General features: G+C 39.9%; 1 long non-coding RNA gene across 2 annotated transcripts in view; it reads right to left on the bottom strand.

Moving 5' to 3' along the window:
- Positions 1-5,980: 5,980 nt before the first annotated feature.
- Positions 5,981-24,284, bottom strand: part of LOC116408847 — a 41,528-nt gene continuing 23,224 nt past the window's right edge. For both annotated transcript variants that reach the window (XR_004221309.1, XR_004221308.1), the window contains exon 3: positions 5,981-6,845. This is a non-coding gene — a long non-coding RNA (uncharacterized LOC116408847). The remainder of the gene's footprint in view (positions 6,846-24,284) is intronic.

The following is a 24,284-nucleotide window of genomic DNA, read 5'->3' as shown; positions in this document are numbered from 1 at the left end:
CTATGCCTGAGGTAGAGAGGAGGGGCAGGCACTATATAATTGACAGCTCAGATTTTTAAATACATCAATAACAGGTATGGATTATTTAATTAATAAAAGAATTTGGGTTTCATGTTTATACAGATTTTTATGTGTGGGTGACAGGTCGCCTTTAAGTTGGTGTGGGTAAAGGTTGAATTTTTCCTAACCTGCACATCACTAATGGTGTGTGCACAAAAGACTTGCCACCAGGCATTTATCTTGCGGAGACTTCTTTAACCCAAAGATTTAAAATCACCATTTGTGTATTTATCAGAAACTATCAATACGTTGTGCATTTTTCATTTAGCTTCCAGTTCTGTGTCTCTACCCAATAGTGTTGTCATTATATCTGCAAATCCATATATTTCAACACATTTTAGTCACAAATTTACAAATCATCATTTTAGCCATGTGTCACAAATATTTAGCTATTGGTATATATTTATAGAATACATCTGCCCATTCCCTAGCAATGTGTTGCTTCTTCAGGCTAATAATACCCCACGTCTTTGTATTAGGAAAAACATCTACAAGGCCTTCCTTTTTTTTAAATACTTACTGTAAGAATGGAGGTTAGGGCCAGGGGTCAAAGAAACTCTCAGGCCCTTGCACAAAACCTTAAAAAAATTACTCAAAAATATTAGAGAAATGTTTTTGCCTAGTAAGGTGACTAGTCTGTGGCAATTGTTTTTCTTCTTAAAATGGACATCTGGTGAAACGGAGGAAATATCATACATTTTCAGAAAAAGCTCTTAGGCTACCTGCCAAATCTAAGTCAAGCAAAACCCACAGGACCCAGAGTATCTCTTGGTTATAAACTTGTCTGACAACTACATAAAAATTCTTATGCCTGGCCTGGCAGTTCCACTTGCTTTACATTACACAATGAGCTCAATATGACATAAACATTCCCTAAGATATCTGCTAAAACAACCAAACCCCCTGAACATGCATTGAGTGGGGAATATTTAAAACAACTCTCCATACGTTACAATCTGTTTCAAGTGAGCAATTATAATATCAAGCTTATTTGACATGGCTGGCATGGTTGACTTGCTAGCAAATAACTCCTTTACATGGGCAGTAGCATGATATCTCCAATTATATAATTCTCTTTAGCTTTACAGTGTAAATCCTTCTTAAAACAGAAGGTATTCACATGCCTTGTGTTATACACATAGCACTGCCTTAAAACCAAAAATGATAGGCTTTAACCGCCACTTCAGCAATTATGGGTAGAGACATGCAAATTACTCCTTAATGTCCCTGTGGCCAACTATACATCCAGAACTGCTGGTTTAATAGCACAGATACAGCCTAGCAATTCAGATCCATACTGTATATCCAAGATTGTTAAAAATCTGTTGTATTTGAAAAATGTTTTATTCAGTCTTAACTTGCATTGAAATATATGTTTATGAAATAAGTCAACTAATCCAAGTATTTGGGCCCCTTTAAGCAATACTGTAATGGAAAAACATGTTTTTTTTCAAAACACATCAGTTAATAGAGCTTCTCCAGCAGAATCCTGCATTGAAATCTGTCTTTTTAAAATACAATCAGATTCTTATATTTAATTTTGAAATTTCACATGGGGCTAGGCATATTCTTCATTTCCCAGGGTACCACAGCCATGTGACCTGTGCTCTGATAAACTTCAGTCACACTTTACTGCTGCACTGCAAGTTGAAGTGATATCACCCCGCTCCCAGCAGCTGATCAGCAGAACAATGGGAAGGTAGCAAGATCCCAGTAGATCAGAATAGCACTCAATGGTAAGAAATCCAAGTCCGGATTTGGACTCCTCCAGTTACATAGGAGTAGGAGAAACAATAGGTAATCTGAAAGCAGTTCTAATGTGTAGCGCTGGCTCTTCCTGAAAGCTCAAACTCAGGAACAATGCACTGAGATGGCTGCCTACACACCAATATTACAACTAAAAAAAAATACATTTGTTGGTTCAAGGATAAAATGTTAATGGTAAAGTGAATTATTTGCTATGTAAACAGTGTAATTTAGAAATAAAACGTACACCATAAAAATCATTACAGAATCCCTTTAAGTAACATTGCTATGGGGCAGTGATAATTTCTAGGTGTGCCTCTGAAAATGGAATAGATTTTACCAAACCTATAAGCTCTTTATTGCCTATTAATTTTTTACACTATTACTATTTCCTTGCATGGGCTTTTTACAGGAGCAGACCTCTTTTAAAGCATTGTAGAAGGCATCTGGCAGAAACATTAGTTTATATGGCATTTGTACATAGTGTTTTGTGTTATGTAAGCACAATCAGGAAACAGGTAGTGTGTGTTTGCATGTACAGGGAATGGGATGAGAAACATGTGCAGTGTAGAGTGTCCATATGGGTTTCTTGGCGCACACAAACTGGCAAATTGCCTGCTATAGTTTGCATATCCTAAACATGCCTTTTAGTGACTATGGATTCATGTATATGTTGTTAATGTATATATTTATTTAGCACATTGCATGCATTTACACAGCGTCTAAACCCAAAGACTTTGCAAGTAACAAGATGAAATAACCAGAAAGGCCTAAAAGCCCTCCCTTGTTACATTAAGTACAGTGATGAGATTCTATATGTTTCAGAGCAGGCTGTCTGCGAGTTTGGATGCATTGCTTTGGGCTCATGGGTGTCTGATATTAACATGATGGTTCTAAGGCATAATAATAATAATAATAATAATAATAATAATAACAACGCAATTTGCAGACCTCCACCCATAAGTTCTCAGTCTCTCACATTCAGCTTTTTAGGAAATGTTGGGGGTACAGATGGAGACATGCGTGTAACTGCTTTAAAAAGGCTTTTACTATATTTAATGCACAGTAGAAGGCTTTTGACTCCTTGAGCCCATTGCAACCTAACCTTTGGAAAAAAGTGTGCGCAACAGAAACAATAGCTTTTTATACTTGTACAAGTGCTGAAGAAAGGCTTTCATGATGTCAAAAATTATAGATTAATGCATCCTTTGACTGTTCCACCCTAGACTGAAATTCTGAGTCACTGGTTTCTATTTTTTGACGTGTGCGAGTGCCAGTACTCATGTTCTAAACACTTGTATCCACTATACTGAGCGTCGAAGTGTGACTAGGTATTGCTGATGCCTAGAATTTTAGCCTCTCTGGATTTTCCAGTATGATAGAAAATGTCAAGTTATATACTTTCTGAGTGACAAAAAAGAGTAAGTATGTAGTAAATGTGGTTCACTGAAGTAATTTGTTGTACTTTTTAAAATGGCATGGTCTTTTTAATTGGTCTTCATTTTTTAAAAATCATTTTTGAATTATTTATTTTCCCTCTTGTTATGTCTCAGTAAAATGTAATATAAGGAAACAAAAATTGCACAGGGACCTCCATATGTAATGCATGTCTTACATGGGCTACTAACCTACTCACTCAGCCCCTCCATATCAAGTTGTCAGCTTATTGGCCTGTTTGTGGTGTCCTCAGGAGGTTCTGATATCTAGCCAAAATCAGCTAATTGGGCAAAATTAAAGGAACAGTTCAATGCAAAAATGAAACTGGGTAAAATGGATACACTGTGCAAAATAAAAAAATATTTGTGATATAGTTAGCTAGGCAAAAATGTAATCTATAAAGGCTGGAGTGGGCAGATGTCTAACATAAAAGCCAGAACTACTTTCTGCTTTCAGCTCTCTAACCTCTCTAAAATCCACCTGTCACCAATGGTGCCAGGGAATTTCCATTCAAGTAAATGATGCACTGCACTTCCATGTACTTAAGCTTCACAGGTGACTGAAAAATTGGTGGGCTGGAAAGGTCAATACCACTCTAAAATTCTCATAGAGGCAGGCCCGGATTTGTGGAGAGGCCACAAAGGCCCGGGCCTAGGGTGGCAGAAGTTTAGGGGCATCATGCTGCCCAGCCATAACAAAAATTTTTAAATTTGGCTCCTATACGGAGCAGTCGGGACCTCTCCCCACTGCTCCGTATGGAAGTTTAAAGTCGCGGCTGGCGCGAGCGGGTCACACGTTCACGCATGCACAATCATGGCTGGCGCGCGGGGGGGGGCATTTGCGCATACGCACGGGTGGGGGGGGGCGACCAACAGGGGCAGCCTCGGGGCGCCCAGAAGACAAATCCGACCCTGCATAGAGGGTGGGAGAAACCAATATAAAAAGCAGTGTCTCACTGGAGACTCATTCTGTGTATTCAGTCAAACATAGTCATGCTAGGAATTTAACTGTAGGTTCCAATTAGCAGTATAAAACGGCTAATATCTTATCTAGCTATTATAGAAAATCAAAATAAATTGTGAAAACTCTGAAATGATTTACTTTCAGTTTCTTTTTGATTTTACATTTCCTTAACATTCTAAATGACTAATTGTCAGATATTCCTGGAAATGTAATTTATTTAAGAGCTTGAAAGGTTAGCATAACTGCCACCTGACATATAACAGATTTCCAGTGAAATAAATGATTTCTGCCCATTATAGTGTGTGCAATTGTTTCTCAGAAATCACAAATGTTCTAATGAGAAAGAGAATAATTTGGCAACCCAATCTCCACTCTGTAGGAAGGATATTAATGAGCTGGAGAGAGTGCAGAGACTGTGCAACTAAACTGGTAAAGGGGATGGAAGATTTAAGCTATGAGGTTAGACTGTCGAGGTTGGGGTTGTTTTCTCTAGAAAAAAGGGGACATGATTACTCTGTACAAGTACATTAGAGGGGATTATAGGCAGTTGGGGGGGTTATTATTTCCCATAAAAGTGATCAACGCACCAGAGGCCACCCTTTTAGATAAGAGGAATGGAGCTTCCATTTGAAGCAGCGTAGGGGGTTTTTCACGGTGAGGGCACTGAGGTTGGGGAATGCCCTTCCTAGTGATGTTGTAATGGCAGATTCCTTATGCCTTAAAGAGGGGCCTGGATGATTTCTTGAACAAGCATAGTATCCAAGGCTATTGTGATACTAATATCTACAGTTAGTATTGATGTTGGTATATATAGTTTATGTATGTGAGTGTATAGATTGGTAAGTATAAGTTGTGTGTGCTGGGTTTACTTAGAAGGGTTGAACTTGATGGAAAAAAGACTTGATGGGGTCTTTTATCAACCCTATGTAACTATGCAATCTGAAAATCTTCATTTATATAATGTATATTTAATAAAAGGAACTTATAATGAACAGTTGTCTATAACAATGCTGAATAACAACCCCTGTACAGCATGGATGCCAGCTTTTAGGCTTTGTTTTTTTTTTATATTTTTGAAAAGTCAACATATAGGCACAGAGACATAGATTTTACAGTGTACAGCACCAATAGCTCTAAATCAGTGGCTCAGGAGCAATATGTTGCTCACCAACCCCTTGGATGTTGCTCCCAGTGGAGGCAGAAAGACCATGTGTACTGCCAAACAGAGCCTCCTGTAGTCTGCCAGTTCACACTGCACTACCAAATAACCAATCACAGGCCTTACAGGGCACTCCCTAAGAAGTTTTTTCATGCTGACTGTGATCCTCGACTTTTTTATATTTTAAAAAAAGGTTGGGGACCCCTGCTCTAAATGGTTTGGGTGTATATACTGCAGATTGTAGATTAATAAACATTTTGGAATGTGAACGGTCCGATAGTAAATAACAGTGAAAAGTGCTAGAGTCTCAGCCTTTCATGCCTGTGACTTGATTAATTCAGATTAAACATATAACAACTGAATATAATTTGCCTCTTCCAGCAATTCTCTGACTCATTCTCTTCCTGTCATTACCAATATATTTGTCTCTTTGTCTCCTATTATTTAGTAGGCAGATTAGATGAATGAGGGCCATTAGTGACAAGTTCCGAATTTGTCTGTTCAGGACATGGAGAGAGAAAGTCTGCCAGTGTGTCTGCACAAAAACACTTGTTCCATCTGTACAAACAAGGCCTCGCTCTACAACTACTTATTTATTTATTTTAACTTCTCTCATGCAAATTGTCATTACAAAGAAATTGTCAGATTATCATTCGCAGGTATGAAAGGTTTGTACTGTTTGTGCCAGTGTAATACCATCACTAACAAGAGACTTTGCCCTGTATTCTGGCTCTTTGCTAGTGTTACACTTACACTGGGTGCTTGTGATTGTCAGGACTTATGGGGCTTCAAACTCTGGACTCTGTACAAACTTACTTAGGCATTTATCTGTTGTGCCACTGGAGGTCCTTAGCGTTACATTGCCTTGAATTCTTGTTGTACCCGTTATTCTCCTCTTATATTTCTCTGTCTGCTCCTTTCCCTCTGCCCACCTCATTATCCTTATGTGTTGTCCATTATCAATTAAGCCCATTTTTAAGTTTGCCCCTGACCACTGCACCTTGCTTGGTCATTAAGCTGTCGCAGTGATCTTGCCTCTGATTCTTGTGTTCCTTCATCCTGTATTCTAGTATCATTGATCTTGTAAACCCCCTTCTGGTTCCAAGCTCCTGATTCCATGTCCTGTTCCAGCTCCCTGCCTTGTTCCAGTTGTCCTGTGCCCTTCCTAGTCCTGTTCTTGGATTCCCCAGTTCTGACCCTTGGCCTGTCCTTGACTCTGTTTGTTTGTCACCAGCCCCAACTTTTAGCCTGATTCTGGATTGTGTCTTTGCCTACCGATTTCAGGTTTTCAAGTCTGTATATCCATAGTGTGCACTGTTACTTTCTTTCATTGTTTATCATGGCCTCTGACCTTTGTTCCGTGGTATATAGTTATACTCCGGGTTACCCAGTCTTTAGGCTCCCAACTTCCTGGTACTCCACAGAGTCTCCTTGGGTAAGACCCGACAGTGGTGGGTGTTCATTTCTGGCACAGGGTAAACTTAAAGGAGAAAGAAAAGTAAAAACTAAGTAAGCTTTATCAGAATGGTCTATGTAAATACAGCCATAAGCACTCACAGAAACGCTGCACTGTCATAAGATTTGTTGTGTTTGTTTTCTTGTGCCAGAGAAACGTAGCTCTCTCCTGCTCCCCCCTCCCTCAAGAATGCTAAGAACTCACTTCCCCCCTTAGGAATGTGGATCTGAGCCAATCAGCAGGAAGCTTCCTCATAGTCTAACTAACTGAGCATGTTCACTTGGTCTGGGTCTCGGTGCAGGAGCGAGGCATTATGGGAACTTTCTTTACACAGCTCAGCGTTTTTTTTTCTTGTTTGGCTTCTGATCATCTGAACAGGTGAAATATGGGGAGACTTAAGGGCACTATTGAGAGAACTGAAGTTATGTCTGCAGCTTGAGATTAACTCTTCATTAGCCTTTCCTTCTCCTTTAAGTTCCTTCAGGGTGCTGTGGGGAGATAGACACAAAGATAATGGTTAAAGGAGAAGAAAAGGCCCTTTGACATTTTATTGCCAAAACATTAGTCACAATAGTGCAAGCCAGAATGCTATATTTATTCTTAAGAATGCTTTACCATACCTGAGCATACAGCTACAGAATCTCCCTCTGTTTGTTTAAGATAGCAGCAGCCATTTTAGCTTGTTCTGACTTCACTTCCCTGCCTATACACAACTCTAAACTTATATTACACAGCAGAGAGGGGAGGGGGATAGAAATGAGATGAGAGGGGGAGCGTCGAGTGATGGGATGGGGAGGAGGAGAAGGGAAAGGGAGAGAGGAACTGAGCAGACTTGTGCCATGCTCTCAAGGATTTTTCTGAGAGCGGGAAGTCTGACACAGAAGATCATGTATACAGAATAAAAGGAAGAAATGTGGTGTTTCTTTTCACTGAGGCCCCAGAGCAGCAGTTTTGTAAATTTTATGGCTTTATTTAAAATTTACTTAGTTTTTACCTTTCCTTCTCCTTTAACAAATTGCATTGCCCAGGACTGTAATGAAACAAATACCCTCAGCTCATTTTATTATTACCTTCTAGTACTATACCTTAGATTTACTAACCCACCAGGCTTAGTTAATCCACTGTCATAGCAGCACCCTACTGGGTGTCCACCTAGGACCAGTTAGTAATGTAGCAGCAACTTCTGTTATGAAAATCATAGACCTAGTGCAATAGTATTTATCTACAACATCACCAATAGTGTATACACAGTGGTAGCACAGCAGCATCATAGTTGGGTTATTGTAGATACATAGTTCAGTAAAACCTTTCCCCAACTCAACTGTCTTACTATAATGTGGATACTGTTGTTAACTGTGTTTTGCAATAACTTGTATCATAAGACAACATTATCTAACTGTCACAAGAAAAAAAAACAGATACAACTGGATTTATGTAATGTGAAACATTTATTTTGTTGTTAAAAACCAATAAAAACTATAGAAAAAAAAAAACCTTTCCCCAACTCTCCAGAGCCAGTGGCCAAGTAAATGCATGAAAATCCCAAACCATGCCTGCTGTGGGTAAATCCAAACCTGTATGCACAGGCCTTCCTACTAGCTGGCAACTGCCTTCCTTCCTGTAAAACTGTATCACTAATATGCTAGTTAAAGTGGGAAATGGCAAAACAAACCTATAAATTAGTTTAAAAAAAAGGATCATTTGTATTTAGCCGGATGCAGTGGGTGAGTTAACTACTGTAATATGTCTTAATGACGAAGTTAAGAACTCATCATCATCTTGTGGTATGATTGCATTATATAACTGAGGCCACTTTGTAAATGAAACCCTAAGAGTTGTATGCAACAAATTATCTTAAAGCTAGGAACCTATTTATCACTAAAATAATTCTGTATACCTTGAAAGTTTTGCCTCCCATTGCTAGTCTACGCTAGCAAAAACATAATGCTGCCCTTTTTTGGTATTAACCCAATACACAAGTCTCTTTAATTTATTGAACCAACCACCCTTATTGTATAACAGCATTACAGGCATATTAAAACCATATAATAGTCATCCTACATCCTAATGGGGTAGCTAGGACAGCAAATAAGAACTCACCTCCAAATCTCAACTTTGGTGGTCAGGTAATATACAGGCACAAATTGTAAGGAAAGAGTGAACAAGGTTTGGGCTTTTTCCCTTAAGCACAGGACTAGACAAAACTATGTTTTTCTTAAAGAGAGTGAGTGTTCGGGGATATAGTTCCAGATGTAAGGTGCGACGAGGTACAAAAAGTTTAAGAAGTTAGAGAGCAGTGGGTGTGGATGGTGTGGAGGAGTGGAGTAGACAACCAGGAACGTGCAGGGAGACCAGTGAAGAAATGTAATGAGGAGCAGAGGAGTGAAGGGCTTTGAACGTTAGCAGAAGGATTTTGTATGCTATCTTTTGCTTAACAGGCAGCCATGCTAGAGAGATTTCTTGGGCCTGAACAGGTTCCCTCTTAAGAGAGAGCAAGAGGATTCTAGCAGTAGAGTTTAAGATTGATTGCAGGAGAGAGAGGTGGGAGTATGAGAGGCCGGTTAGTAGGAAATTTCAGAAAGCTAAGCGGGAAAGGATAAGGGCATGGATTAGTGTTTTAGCAGTACCTAGTGAAAGAAAGGGGCGTTTCTTTGCAATATTGTGGAGGAAAAAGCGGCAGGTTTTGGCATAGTTATTAATATGCTTAGAGAAGGCGAGGGACTCGTTAAATCTAACCCCCAGGCAGCGTGCTAAATTAACAGGGTTAATGGTCATGCCATCAATAGTAATGGTGAAAGGAGGAGAAGGGCTAGGTTTGGGCAGGAAGACAATGAGCTCTGTTTTAGCTTGAGGCGGTGCTGGTTCATTAAGGAGATAGTTAGGAGGTAGTTGGCAATCTGGGTTTGAACATCAGTAGTTACTGAAATGGTGTCTAAATATATCTGGATGTCATCTGCATATAAGTAATATTTAAGACCAAATGAAGAGATAAGGTCTCCTAAAGAGAGAGTGTACAGGGAGAACAACAATAGACCAATTACAGAACACTGAGGCACCCCCACACTAAGCTGGACTGGGGAAGAGGATTTGTTAGCAAAAGCAACAGAGAAGGAGCAGCTAGAAAGATAGGAAGAGAACCAGGATGCAGCTTGATCCTGGAAACCAAGAGAATCGAGAATTTGCATGAGGATAGAATGGTTGACAGTATCAAAAGCAGAGTATAGGTCCAGGAAAAAGAGAACAGAGTAGTGTTGTTTGGCCTTGGCAGTCTGGAGATTGTTTGCAACTCTGCATAAAGCTGCCTCAGTGGAGTGCACATGCTAAAACCCAGACTGCATAGGGACCAGCAAATTATGGATGCAGAGGATGTTAGTGACATGACAAGAGACAAGACGTTTCAGGAGTTTAGAGGCTAGGGGTAAGAGAGAGACTGGACAATAGTTAGACAGACAGGATGGGTCCAGTGTAGTTTTTTGAAGATTGGCTTGTTTGAATAAAGAGTGGAAAGTATAAGAAGTCAGAGAGAAACTAAATATATGAGTAAGAGCTGGAATTAGGGCAGGGGCACACTGTTTTAGTAATGATAAGGGCATAGGATCCAGTGAGCAAGTAGTAGGTGGAGTGGAACGGAGAAGATGTGAATAGAATCGACTTTGCTTTTAAAAAAGAAAAGTCCTGGGGGCTATGTTCAGATGCTAGTGATTCATTAGATCAGGGATCTTCAACCTTTTTTTACCTGTGAGCCACATTCAAATGTAAAAAGAGTTGGGGAGCAACACAAGCATGAAAAATGTTCACGAGGGTGCCAAATAAGGGCTGCAATTGGCTATTTGGTCTATGTTCACTGACAGCCCAAATGAGGCTCTGTTTGTCAGTACAACTGTTTTTTATGCAACCAAAACTTGCCTTCAATGCATAAGTTCAAATATAAGCACCTGTTTGAGGCCACTGGGAGCAACATCCAAGGGGTTGGGGAACAACATGTTGCTCACAAACCATTGGTTGGGGATCACTGCATTAGATGAAGTGAGTTGAATATGGAAAATAAGCATTGTGAGTTTAATTTATTATTATTTACAAGTGTATTATAGTATGCTTGCTTGTCCTGGGATAGGGCAGCATTGAGGCAGGCAATAAGAAATGTATAGTGGTAGTTGTGTTAGTCCACTGCTGAAGATCAAAGGAGAAGGCTAGATGGAGAAATCGAGATGGCCAGGACTGAGAAGGGTCATTTATATGGCAAATTAAATCACCAAAAATAAATGCAGGGGTGCCAGAACATAGGAAAAGAGAGAGCCAGGAATGTAGCCGTGGAGTTTGTAGAATGCTTGTAGTTCAGGGACCTCTAAATTCACATTAAATAGTGAGGAATCAGTCACATGTCTGTGCACTCTGATCTCTTTGTGTCCTTCCTCCTCACTAACCCATGCTATATAGAAGCTGAGACATGTTTTTTCAACGTCCCCATGAAGTTGCTGAGTGAAGTGAGAGTGGAAAATGGAGCTTAAAATCCCATGATTTCTATTAGACTCCCATAAATTCGCATTCTCTTTGTGTTCCCAACCTTACCCCAAGTGTGAGAATGTCCCTGCTCACTTGCTTCCTCTGTGTGGGTGACATGTGTGAGTTATAGCCATGTTATTCAACACTCGGCAGGGAAATAAGAAAAATAGCATATTAATTACATTTGCACTGACATAATATCCTTTGCTGAAAGTTTTGAATGGAGAATTTTAGCTCTCGCCCTTTGGATCATGTTAAAGAGCATGTGTATATGCAGTAATTGGCTTCTTTAAAGAAAACCGGGCTTTCTGTTTGTTTCACAAAACATTCTACCCTATGATTTTGGCTCTCTGTAACCTCCTTGTTACTAAGAAAATGAAGCAACTGTGCAATGGTTATTACAAGATGAAAAACTTCAAGACATCTGGAATTCTGTATTTTCCACAGTTGTAAAAGTGCAGAACACTGTATAGATATAAGCATGTAAAAAAGCATCCATCATGAGACTTGCTTCTGAACTGGCTACATAGATTGGTTGGTCCCAGATTCATACATTTAGGCTACAGGATATCCTATTAAAAAATACTGATGGGTACAACATATCCTTTGTGTCCTAAGTGTGAAGAGCACAACATAAAGATTTTTTTATAACTTATGGTATTGCCCCAAAATAATAGTTATGTGTAAAGAACTGGAACTGTATTTACTGAATATATATAAATAATATATACAATTAATATCAAGGTTTCCGCACAATATACAAAAAAGCGAAAATTAAGCATGACTCCATGAAAACATGTTAGCACAACTGAGAATTTGTATTCTTAGCTATGGCCCCAGCTTGAAAATCCATATTTTTACATTGGATTAAAGAGGAATCTCCTGTTATGAAAGATATTTTATAATATCTAAGATCTCTCAACCTCCAGGAAGCAATCAGAGATATAATATATGTGGGATAATACCCTCAACTATGTTAACTATGATAAGCATGGTGGTGTTATTGTTGCCACAGTAAATGGGCGGTTTTATTAGTCTTAATAAAAGTTATGTTTTAACACAGTTAACACTATACGGACTGGTCCACTATTGATAAGATGGGAGACAGTTACTAAGTCTTCCAGTTAGTACATTTACAGGGGAATGTAACTGAAGTCTTAAATAGAAAAAAAAGATAAGAATAAAAATTTGCATTTCTCAATGTAATATTTTTCATTAGACTGTTATAGCATTGTGAATTTTAATAGCGCATTTTTAATGCATTCTTAAACGTGGTGTAACCAAGTTTTCTAAGTTTCCCTAAACATAGTTTAAACCAAGGTGATTTAAACTAAGGAATTTATCATTTTTGGAATATGTTTTGTTGGAAATAGTTCTTAAGTCACCATGATGGTTTCCTAATTTAACCATAGATCATACAAGTCCACTAGAAAAACAGTGCCATTGCCATAAGCTCTGATTTGGAATAACCTTTAAAAGGATTTGAAAATTGCCAGACTAAAATGTAACTTTTTTAATTGCTTGCCAATCTACACTACACAATAATCCCTAAAATATCTGCAGATGCAGACAAAACAAATACATTAGTGTAGGATGATTCACTAAATATTGTACATCTATGAATATTCTGAATATGTTTTACTCAAATTTCAACTATAGGAGTCCTATAAGTCCTCTTACAATACATTTTACAGTGTTGCTATTGATACTGGAGTTTATTTTCTATATTTTGCACATAGTATTTCATTTTTTACTCTTTATTATATATATCTTCTGCAGGGTAAACTGAAATAACTGAAATAACGTTTTATTTGCCTAGCAAGATAGAGGGGTACGTGTATCCCAGACCATATACACTGTACAAAGTGGGGCTTGTGGTGCAGCTGAAGTCAGAAATGGGCACCAGTAGTTCTTAAAGTAAACAGCAGAAAAAAAGAGCCACAGTTGAATTCTGTATTCCAGTAGCAACAATAGCATTTACCGGGCACTTCCCAATGACCCTTGAATGTGCTATACACTGCATCTAGATCACGTTTACTGAACTGTATGGCCCAAGCACCACTCAATGTAGGCTTTATCCTTGAGGCATTCTCTCTTCTTTCTTTGTTTTTTGTGTACAAAAACTGCATGCACACGGGGCAAATCCTATATATTTATATCATTATAAACAATAACTAAAAGGAAGATTCCATATGCCACACTTTCTATGAGGCACCACTATAGGTGGCATGTATTACACAGAAGTGTTGCTAGGGCTATGAATTTAGAAAACTTTAGAAAAAACATGTTACCTGAAGTAGCTAGGGACAATTGCTAAATGGTCCAGTCTGGCAGTAATGTCAGTGTGAAGGTCACCAGTTTCCAGATTAAATGGATAGAAATTTCACTGAACATAAATTGGGACTATGAGCAAATGAGCTGGGGAAAGTGTCCTGTTTTTTATTTTTTAGGCCTAGTACCCCTGAAGTTTACAATAGCCAACTGATAACATTGTTGAGTCTATGAATGAAAAAGTGGTGCAATATGCTTCAGAAATGGCTGGCAGAATTCTGACGTGGCTGTGGCAGACAAGACCATGATAGTTGACAAAATGGTTTGTAAATACTGCAGTTTGACAGAGTTGCTGGAGAGAAAGCTGCGGAATTAGACCACTGGCACTTCTGAGTGTGACCTTTATTGCTTTCCTATTAACAAAAGGATGCTCCTCTGCTGCAGATCTAGGAATAGGTGATAGAACCGGTGATAATTGCAAGTTCTGTGACACTTCAGTGTTGCATCCGCCTTGAATTTCTGCCAGATAATTTCAGGGTTGTGTTAAATTCATGCATGTAATGCAGCAGAGCAGGCTTAATGGTCACTGTCTTAAGTTGCAAAAAGGCACATATATCGCACCTGGCAGGTAGGTCTCTAGGATTCCCCTTAATACAGTACATATTCCGCCCCCATCCCAGTAGGGTATAACTGATTCAAAACCATTCCTTGGGTGACTTAAAGCTTTTAATCTGGGTCCCCTGAGAAATAGGTTAAAAACCCTGCCTTAAAGAAAAAGGCACATTAATGATCTCAGCTTGCTCATTGCTAAGTGCTCAAGTTTCCATAGAATCATGACAGTGCACCTACTGTACTCTCTAATTTGGGCAGGCTCCGCCATTCAGTGGCCCCCCACCCTTCTAAGAAAACGAGCGCATTCATTTTCCCCCCATCATAATCAAACATGATGTCTACATCATTTTCAAGAACACAAATTACACTGATAAATGGCTCCTCATTATTTTGTGATCTGTGTGAATGAACAGCTCCTTAATAATTCCATAAACAAACTTCATTCTTACACTCTGTAACTTACTGTTTCACTACAGAGGCGGGCCAGCATTCACTGGCTTTCATGGGCAGACCTAATGTTTGTTTGTTTTATTTTTTTTTTAAATCACATTATAGAGGAACAGAAATCCCTTTGCTAACAGACATAGGAAAGAAAATTTGGAGGCACATTTGGGTCTTGTTTCTGCTGTGGTCTGACCTTTCATGCTGGATCCCGCCTGGTTTTATGTTCCATTATGAATCCTGAAAACTATTTTCTTTTAAGAGAAAGTGGATAGACTTTTCCCCAGTTTGCTTGGCAAACAGCGAAACGGGAAGGGGTGGGGGGTACACTCAGAAAAGAAACGGGCCGTGTTTTACTTGTTGTGGTCTCTGATAGAAGTCCTTGTTTTACATGTAGAAAAGGCCTTGTGTTTAGTGTCAGAACGGCAGGACTGTCAAACTTCTGGAAAAGAAACTGGAGGGCTCTGTGTTCTGAACTATGGCTAACAGCAATTTAATGGCCAAAATGCTTTATATAAGTGACAGTCCCCCTGAGATCATAGATTAATAATCTATGCACCCAGTTCACGATCCAACACTTTTTGCCAAATCCTCACTGTTTATCCATACAGTGAACCCTTAAAGTCATATAATGTTAACGCTCTGGAAAACTGAGGATTTGCGTTTTTCATTTTTTGCTAATTCTAGTTTTTTTTATTCAGATTTGGGCTCTGCTCTTGAGAGTTTGATTTCCCATGTCACATGTTATACCTCATTGCTTTTGTAAGGATATCCTCTACTGAGAGCAAATAAAATCAAAAAGTCATCATTAACTCCACAAACGATTAGGTTCTAATGATATACAGTAAATTATGCATAGCACAGCTGTAGAGACCTGCAGGTTCAAGAGATCCATGCCTCATAATCTGTGCATCATTCATCTTTAAATGAACCACTGTCTGCCAAGGAGATATATATATATATATACACACAAATACAGTATGTATATGTAAACTGATCAAGCACCCCTCTAGCAGGTGACCTTCAGTGGCCTTGCCCACCTCAATTAAGGGCATCCATTGGTAAGATCCCCTAGCTAGCCCATGCAGAGTTTGCTTCTGATTAGTCAATTCCATGCAGAGTTTGCTTCTGATTAGTCAATTCCATGCAGAGTTTGCTTCTGATTGGTCAATTCTACTCTCCCTTTTGTACACTGCTGCTGAACAGCTCTTTCCATGTGCTGATGACATCACCAGGCAGGTAAAAGTTAAGTGATTTGCCTTTGACAATGAATTCCAAAACTGACACCCTTGATGAATCACAGTAGCACCTAAATATATCTGTTGAAAGGTCACTTACTCTTCTGGTGTCCCAGCATACTTTGTGTGCCTGTGATGGCCTAGATCAGTGCTGTCCAACTGGCTGTCCGCGGGCCGCGATCCCCCTCTGTGTGGCCCCCCACCTGTCTGGCTGCTTTGATGGCTTACCTTTGTGTAAACTTTAAATGGTATCAGTACTGATCTTAACTGGCCCCCTGCATGGTTCTCACCTCAGATTCAGGCTGTAATCCCTCTGTATTGTTTAAAAATGTAATGCCCTGTGTTGTTCACACTTTTTAATCTCTGCATTGTTCACCCCCTGCAGTGTTCACACCTCAGGCTCAGAATGTAATCACCCACATTGTTCACCTGTTCACACTTCAGACATTGTATGTACTGCCTGGCCTATGCTGCCTGTGTGTAGGCAGCATAAGGTAGGCAGAGTATGGCACATAGGCAGCATAGGGCATGGAGGGTATGGTACAAACAGGCAGGGTAGGGCAGGCAGAGTATGGCACGCAGGCAGCATATGACAGGCAGAGTATGGCACACACAGACAGCATAGGGCAGGCAGAGTATGGTGCACACAGGCAGGGTAGGGCAGAGTATGGCACTCACAGGCAGCATAGGGCAGGCAGAGTATGGCACACACAGACAGCATAGGGCAGGCAGAGTATAGCACACAGGCAGCATAGGGCAGGCAGAGTGCTGCCGGTGTGTGCCATACTCTGCCTACCCTATGCTGCCTGTGGGAGGTGAACCTGGCAGGGGTTTGTTCTGGGAGTTTGTTAGCAGTTGGAAATAGCCATTAAATGGTCCCTAAGGTGTGTAATTATATGCTGGGGGTTGCTGTGCTATCCACAGGGGAGGAAGAGGCATATGGATTTAAGGGTGTGTCTTAATATGACGTAATATAATTCTTTCACATATGAATGATGGTTGATATCCCTGCAGTGAGCACTGGGTGTGGTTTAAAAGGAGGGAGTGGTCAAAACTGGCTTCCATTAGCGGCCCTCCACCATGTATGTGAGAGAAATTCTGGCCCTCGGCACCGCAGAAGTTGGACAGCACTGCCCTAGATCAATGCAAATCATCTAAAGTGTGTTGAGTTTAATGGGATCAAAAGTCTTTTTCTTTTCACCCTTTTCTTACTTCCCAGCAGTCAGTCTATATAAGCCAGGCCTGGGTTTCCTAAGCAATATTCGTGTGACCTATCAAGAAAATAGTAACATGGTAATAGCATATAGGAGCATGTCTCAGCAGACCACGGTGAGGGCTAAGTGGAGTGGGGGTGATGTAATGCCTAAATGTGCAAGGAAGTCTTCTCACATACTGTAATGGCTTAAGCATAGCACATTGGTGTTGTCAGTTGGCTTATACACCAAATGAGTGCTAAGGGGCACTATTCTCTTAAATTTTCATTTTATCGCTGTGGAAAAAAAGCTGTGTGTAATGCATTGCGTATATATTTATACATACTGTAAGCCCAAACTCTTACTGAAGCATGCAGTTTGTGTTCCTATGTATTCCTATGACCATATCAAGAGCAGTCAAGAACAGCAGTAAACCAAAAGCTAACTCCTTAAATAATATTGATGCTCAGCTCCAGTTGACCTGCATGGGTATCCCCCCATAGGGATAATAGGATACAGCTCAGGAATGTGCAGCCAGTGTGAGAGCTCCAGTTTGGCTTTTGTTAAAGGCTGTTCCTGACATATTGTGTCTGGAAATTCTTGGCACGGTGACTCTTAGCAACTAAACATACATCTATGGTGAGTGGCTTCTGTGACCAAACTTAGTCTGCCTGCCATTCTCCTTAACACATTGGAACAGACAGTAAGCCAAAGTAGCAGGCATGTGCTAGAACACAGAACTCTGGTAACTAGCTTCATATATTTAAATGCTTGTTTAACTTAATCTCTCACTAAGATAATAAAGCATGTCCATACTCTGTTTTATTATCATTTCTCTGAAAAGTGTCTATTTTCTTTATGTCTTTCAGTAAATAGTGCAATATAGGCATAGTGCTTCTTAGAATATGAAGCCAATGTGCACAGAGAAGGCAGAATTCCTGTTGGAAGTTCTTCATGGATTAATTGGGTGCATGAAACTGCAGAGTGTGGAACAATTTTATCCAGCAGTGTTGCTTTCATATAATGTTTGTCTATGCAAATAACTAGTTTGAGCAACACTGTTATGGAAGGTTTATGTCCACTTTAACAACAATGGATACTGTCTAGAAACCAGTAACCCACAAAGTTGCTTTCTTTTTAAAGAAATCCCAAATTCATTATGTTTGCATTTGACCAAAGTCAAGTTGTTGTCTTTAAATGAGGCCTGCTGGAGGCCCTCAGCGCTGCCTGCATGTAGAGGGGGATGAAGGGCCTGGTGCAAAGGAAAGGCAGGCACCAGGGCTTGCAGGTTTGTTTACTGCACGTGAGGAATCCCTGTGCTGGCAACAGTGTGGGCCATGATGTCATCTGCATGGCTTTGGTGCACTAAAAGAATTATTCATTCAGCTCAATATAAAGCAGTATTGAGGCACATATTCAGGCCTAAACAATAACAACAGTTAACAGAAAATTTCCATCAAAAACTGCAGCTGCACATGGGAATAAAATAGACATGCTGCTGAGCAAAGTCTGCTGTATGTATACTGATCTCATAGGGGAAGGTTGATCGGAGAAAGGAACTTTAGAGCTACTTAAAAATCAACCAATGTCAGCAGTTGAAAGCAAAGGATATACTAGCCTACACAGAGCAATGCCAATGGATGGCTTGTACAGCATATTATCAAATCAAATAACATAACAGTACAATGTCAGTGGTTGCAAGCGTATAGCTGGACAAATAACAATGTGGCTCATTTCAAAGCAATGTCAGCATATTCAGAGCACATTGCTGGTCAAAGAACAATATAACTCATAGCTGCATTACTGGTTAAAGGCCAACATTCTCAGAAAACAAATAAAGACATTTTCAAGGTTATAAAACACTGGAGATCATTTTAATGAATCAAAAATTTGACTTGATGTCGACCTAAAAATTGCAGTCTTCCATTATTATATCCACAAGGTGTAGCTGTATAGTTTTTTTTGCCTTTTTTCTTGCATTACTATTTCTGAGAGAGCTACAGGGCAGTTGGCCACTCTTCCATGCTGCTGTAATTTACACTTTTTCAAAATCAAAATACAGAATTATTTATAAAATTAGAAATATAAAATTAAACTCTTTCCCTCCTATATTGATCTATAATCGAATATATTTTTTATGTTTGACACATACAACCTTCTGTTATACAGCACTGTGGCATATTTGTCACATAATAATAATAATAATAATAATAATAATAATAATAATAATAATAATAATAATAATAATAATAATAATATGGTGTTATTATAATAATTGTTGTTGTTGTTATTATTATAATTATGCCATAATAGCGTTTGTAGTACATGCTGCAACCAACGTATTATGCCCAAGTGCCATCTAGTGGAGCAAAAACTGCAATATAAATGCAACATTTATTTTACATGGTTTAGTATATATTATTTGGTGGCAATTGGCAAGGTGTAGCCCATTGCATTAGCCCATCTATAACAGCACCAGACCTTTATGTATTTATACTATGGTGTTACTTTTGAGCTGGGGCAAAACATTTTTCTGCCCCATCCCCCACAGGTCATCTGTGTCATGCAAAAAATTGCAGGTTGGCTTCAATGTACAAAAATTTGCTGTGACCCATAATTTTGTGTGTGTCACAAGTAGGGCTGAGATCTCACCCCTTTAATACCGGCTACATACAGTATTGAATCCATATCCTGCATGGATGTGGCCGGTATTAAAGGTGTGAGGTGGCAGCCCTAGTTGCAGATGATCTGTGGGACCTCCTTCAGAGGAAGCAGACCCATGGCCCCTCCCACAGCTGCATGGTCTGCTTCCTCTGTAGTGATGCCACTGGGTTCATGTAAATAAAAAGCATAAGAAAACAGATAACCAAAAGGGGATTGTTTGCTTCATCTGTGTTTACAAAAGCCATATGTTTTCCCCAGAATTGCAGACAAGTTACCTTTATTGTAACCTGAACACAATGTGCTAATACAGTTGCAAATTAGCATCTATTTTGATAAACTGCATGCATGTTGCAATAATTCTTCAGATTGCGTGAATGGCAGTTAATAATAGTTTTAGCACCTGGCTCACTTGCCACAAGTTGCTGCCAGCTATTGAGACAACCTGATATGGGAACCCCAAATTATCGGCAGGTCCAGACTAACAGCAAGTATCTGAATAACATCAAAGTGGGCTTAGTTTTGTGGCCATTTGTGCACTTAGCAAATAGTTTATTAATTATGATCCTACACAACATGTTATTTTGCCTGTTCTGCGTATGACTTAATTCATGCAGCCTATAGTGTGTGGTGCTACATGCTATTGAGAGGATTTTATATTCCCCTGCTGGCTTGCTGGTTTGACTACCTTTATCAACTGAAAGTCCAATGATACATAGTTTGAGTTAGTGATTTTTTAATATGTTTTCAGATGGGGGGGGTACCCATAGGCTTTTGTTGGCTGCCTTCTTAATTGTAAAAGAAATACTATTTCAACAGTCACTAGCTTCCCCTTTGTGTGTTTAAAATTTGATAGCTTCAGCCATGTGACATGTGAATCATTGGGGAACGATGCAAGTGCCTAGCAACATTTGGTGCTGAAACATGAACATGCTGTCAAAGCGCTAGCATAACAAACTCTGCAAAGATTATTTGTTTAAAGGAACAGCTAAATAAAAGTTGATTTTGCTTAAAATGACACAGAAATATTGGCAAACAGAAACACAATGAAATGTGGAACATAAGCAAGTTTTTCATATATTTAAATTGATACTAAATTGTCACTATCAGTTTTCCATATTGTAATCACTGCTGCAGACCCAGCGTAGCCTGAGGGTTTAATGTGCTAAACCAAGAGTTAGACTGAGAACTGAGAGCAAAAGCCTCATGTGATGGCTCGTATGCAACACTTATGTAAGAAAAGGTGCAAAGTTTGCCCAGGTGCAGCCAGTAACCCATAGCAATGGATTGTGCACTAGAGCAAACTATAAAACTCATGGGGATAATTAACTTATATATACACTTTGCAAATTTGTACCTGGTCAGTAACCCTTAGCAGCCAATCAGTGAGTTGCTTTGATTGGCTGCCATGGGACTCTTCCCAGTTGCAAATTTGCCAAGTGTTTAAATATGTACTTTGCAGACTTTCTTCCAGTGGCTGATGGGGTCACTAAATAATTTCTAGGTTTACAAAAGTTATATTAAATTATAATAATAATTACTCTTATATAATTGAAGAATCTGTAGTTTCGCTTCCCTAAAAAATTCACGAAATTCATTAAAGTGAATTGGCGACTGACTTTTTGATGTGTGACAAATTTTAATGCCTGACTTTTTTTCTTACTCCAAACGCATTCAAGTCAATAGGCAGGTTTTTTTTGCGCCAACATTTTTGTCTCTGGGACTTTTTTTTTGCAGCAAATTAGTGCCATATCTTCACAAAAAAAAAATTACTAATGGAGAAATGCAGAATTATGCTGTAAATCCATGCCTGGTGAAAAAATTTGCTCATCACTACTCATATTTTTTTCATTCTCCTCATTCTGATCAGGCACAATATTTAAAGGAGAACTATACCCCTGGGCAATAAAAGCCCCCTTAAAGGAGAAGGAAAGGCAAAGTCACTTGGGGGTGCCAAAATGTTAGGCACCCCCAAGTGACTTTAATCGCTTACCTCGTACCCCGGGCTGGTGCCCCTGTTAGGAGAAAACAGCACCAGCCTGGGGTACCTGGAGCGATGCGCTTCCTCCTTCCTGCTTCCCTTTCCGAAAATGCCAGCGGCCGGCGCATGCGCAGTAGAGTGAAGAGCCGACTTTTCTGTTAAAGTTCGGCTTTTCACTCTACTGCACATGCGTGCACAGGGAACCCGGAAGGAGGAAGTGATCGCTGCTACCCCGGGCTGGTGCAGTTTTCTCCGTACAGGGGCACCAGCCCGGGGTACAGGGTAAGCAATTAAAATCACTTGGGGGTGCCTAACATTTTGGCACCCCCAAGTGACTTTGCCTTTCTTTCTCCTTTAACTAGCACTGCCGTGACCCCCCTCAAGTGTAGAGTGGCGCAGATGCGTACCTGGCCAACATCTTCCCCGCAACTAGTCTTTCGAGTCTCACTGCTGACACGGACCCTGCTTGCACATGTGCAGTTGAAGCTGATTTCCTGCTACCTCCAATGCTCAAGCAGGGTTCATATCAGCGGTGAGAACTGAAGTGTGTTTTTAGCTTGGGGTTAGCGATAGGGACAGTTTTAAAAGTTAGAAACTATGCAGTAAGTGAGGGGTGAAGGGGGTCAAGGCAGTGCTAATTAAGGGGGCTTTTATAGCCCGGGGGTATAGTTATCCTTTAATGACTTGTTCACAAGGCTTTAATAGGGTGCAGAGAGACCTGTCTGATCAGATTAAGAACTTGCTGGGCATATATCAGTTGCTTCCTCAGTCTAATATTTTTCTTCTACTATAAACATCTCAACCACAATGTTTGTCAGTAGTGCATTGCAAATTGCTGGCTCGTGCTGGAATCAGCCAGTTACACCAGGTGAAACTTGTCAGAAACTCAGTGTGTTTGTAGCGGGAATTAGGTTGAAGAACTCAAATAAATCATTAAATATATAAACATCTGTCTCAAAAAAATAATTACAAACGTAAAACAGTTTCTTATATCTACTACAGTATAGACATCTGATTATATCCTAGATTTTTCATGTGTGCTTTAAGATTAAAAATGAAGCATTACAATTTTTTATGTCTAAATAAATTTGTAAATATTGGCATAAAATTATGTTGGGGTATTTATAATGCTATATTGTTGTCCTATACTGCTGAAGTTAAGTTATATTACCATATTTCTAATGTATATGCTTTACTCTTATTGAACTTATTTTTAGTTTTTTCATTGGCAAGTGGATCAGAAATGACGTGCCCATTGCAATGTTCAGGAGGTGACATCAGAAGGGGTCACATGATGGTGACATGGTGATGGCTGCTTCTGTGATTCAGTACAGAAACAAATTGGGTGACAGACAACTCTGTAATAAAAACTGAGATCTGAAGACAGAAAGGAAATGGATAATTTACCAGTGCTACAAATGCAAAGTTGCAGCCCTCAGAGCACATACAGGTAGCACTTCAGTCTGTATCGTATATTAAAAATCCAGAACTTAATTGCCCCCAGCCTTTGTTTATCCAGGGAATAAATCTCTAAATTTGAACAATTAAGAACTGCTAAATTTTCCAAAGGTGCAAAGACCGGTGGCAATTTCTGTGTCTTTTACTCTCATACAAAAATCATGTTGCAGGTAGTGTAGAGACTTGTTCACACAGTGGTGTAACTATAGGGAGCCTAAAGCTGGCCATACACGTGGCGATCTAACGTTGTTTCGTGCGACCGATGGTCACACACAGTCAGGGCTGAAACAGCAGATAAGGAGGTAGAAACAATAGGATTTCTACCTCCTTCTGCCGATTCAGCCCTGACGGCAGATTTTGGTCAGGCGCCTTCTATGGCGCCCGATAAAAATTTTCTAACCTGGCCGATCGGCGAGTCGTCCGATATCAGCAGCTTCCTGCGATATCGGTCGACTCGCCGACATGCCATACACGCACCGAATATCGTACGAAACGAGGTTTTGTACAATAGTATCGGTGCGTGTATGGCCAGCTTTACTCCCAGCTACAAAAGATTCTGCCCCCCCCCTGGCCACCCTCCAACCCCCCTCCCAATGCATCCCTGCTCACCATCAGTGTTGGACAGTGAAGAGTGTGATGGAGTGGCTGGAGGAGAAGGAGCCAGACCCCTCTCCGTGGTCCTACAACAAAAGCACACCTCTTAGTCCTCATGCAAAAAACTTCTCTCCGAGGCTTGGCTGTGCACTGCGCCTTACAGTGCAGCATTGCCAGGTGCAGACCTACCCTGTCCTTACTGCCTGAGCCAATTTACAGCTGGGTCGCTCCCTCTTCTGAAGACAATAAAATACCACTTGGCCCCAACTGAACAATACATAATAAAAAAAACACTCAATGGATGTAAGACGGTGGGAAAGACTTATAAGCCATTTAACAAAAATGCACTACGTTTTATACTTCTGTACCAGTGTGTATTACATATTGAATCCAATTACTAATCCGATTATATATTACTATTCCTAAGGGCACAGTACCCTTGTGAACTCTAAAATGCTATTGTGAGAAATGTAAGTTAAGAAGGGGCAAAAGGGTGCTAGTCTGGCACAGA

Source organism: Xenopus tropicalis, chromosome 2, assembly GCF_000004195.4.
Source record: "Xenopus tropicalis strain Nigerian chromosome 2, UCB_Xtro_10.0, whole genome shotgun sequence".
In the NCBI taxonomy this organism is placed as follows: Eukaryota; Metazoa; Chordata; class Amphibia; order Anura; family Pipidae; genus Xenopus; species Xenopus tropicalis.
Note: the sequence above shows the minus strand (reverse complement) of the source record. Positions and strands in the feature narration are given on the sequence as shown.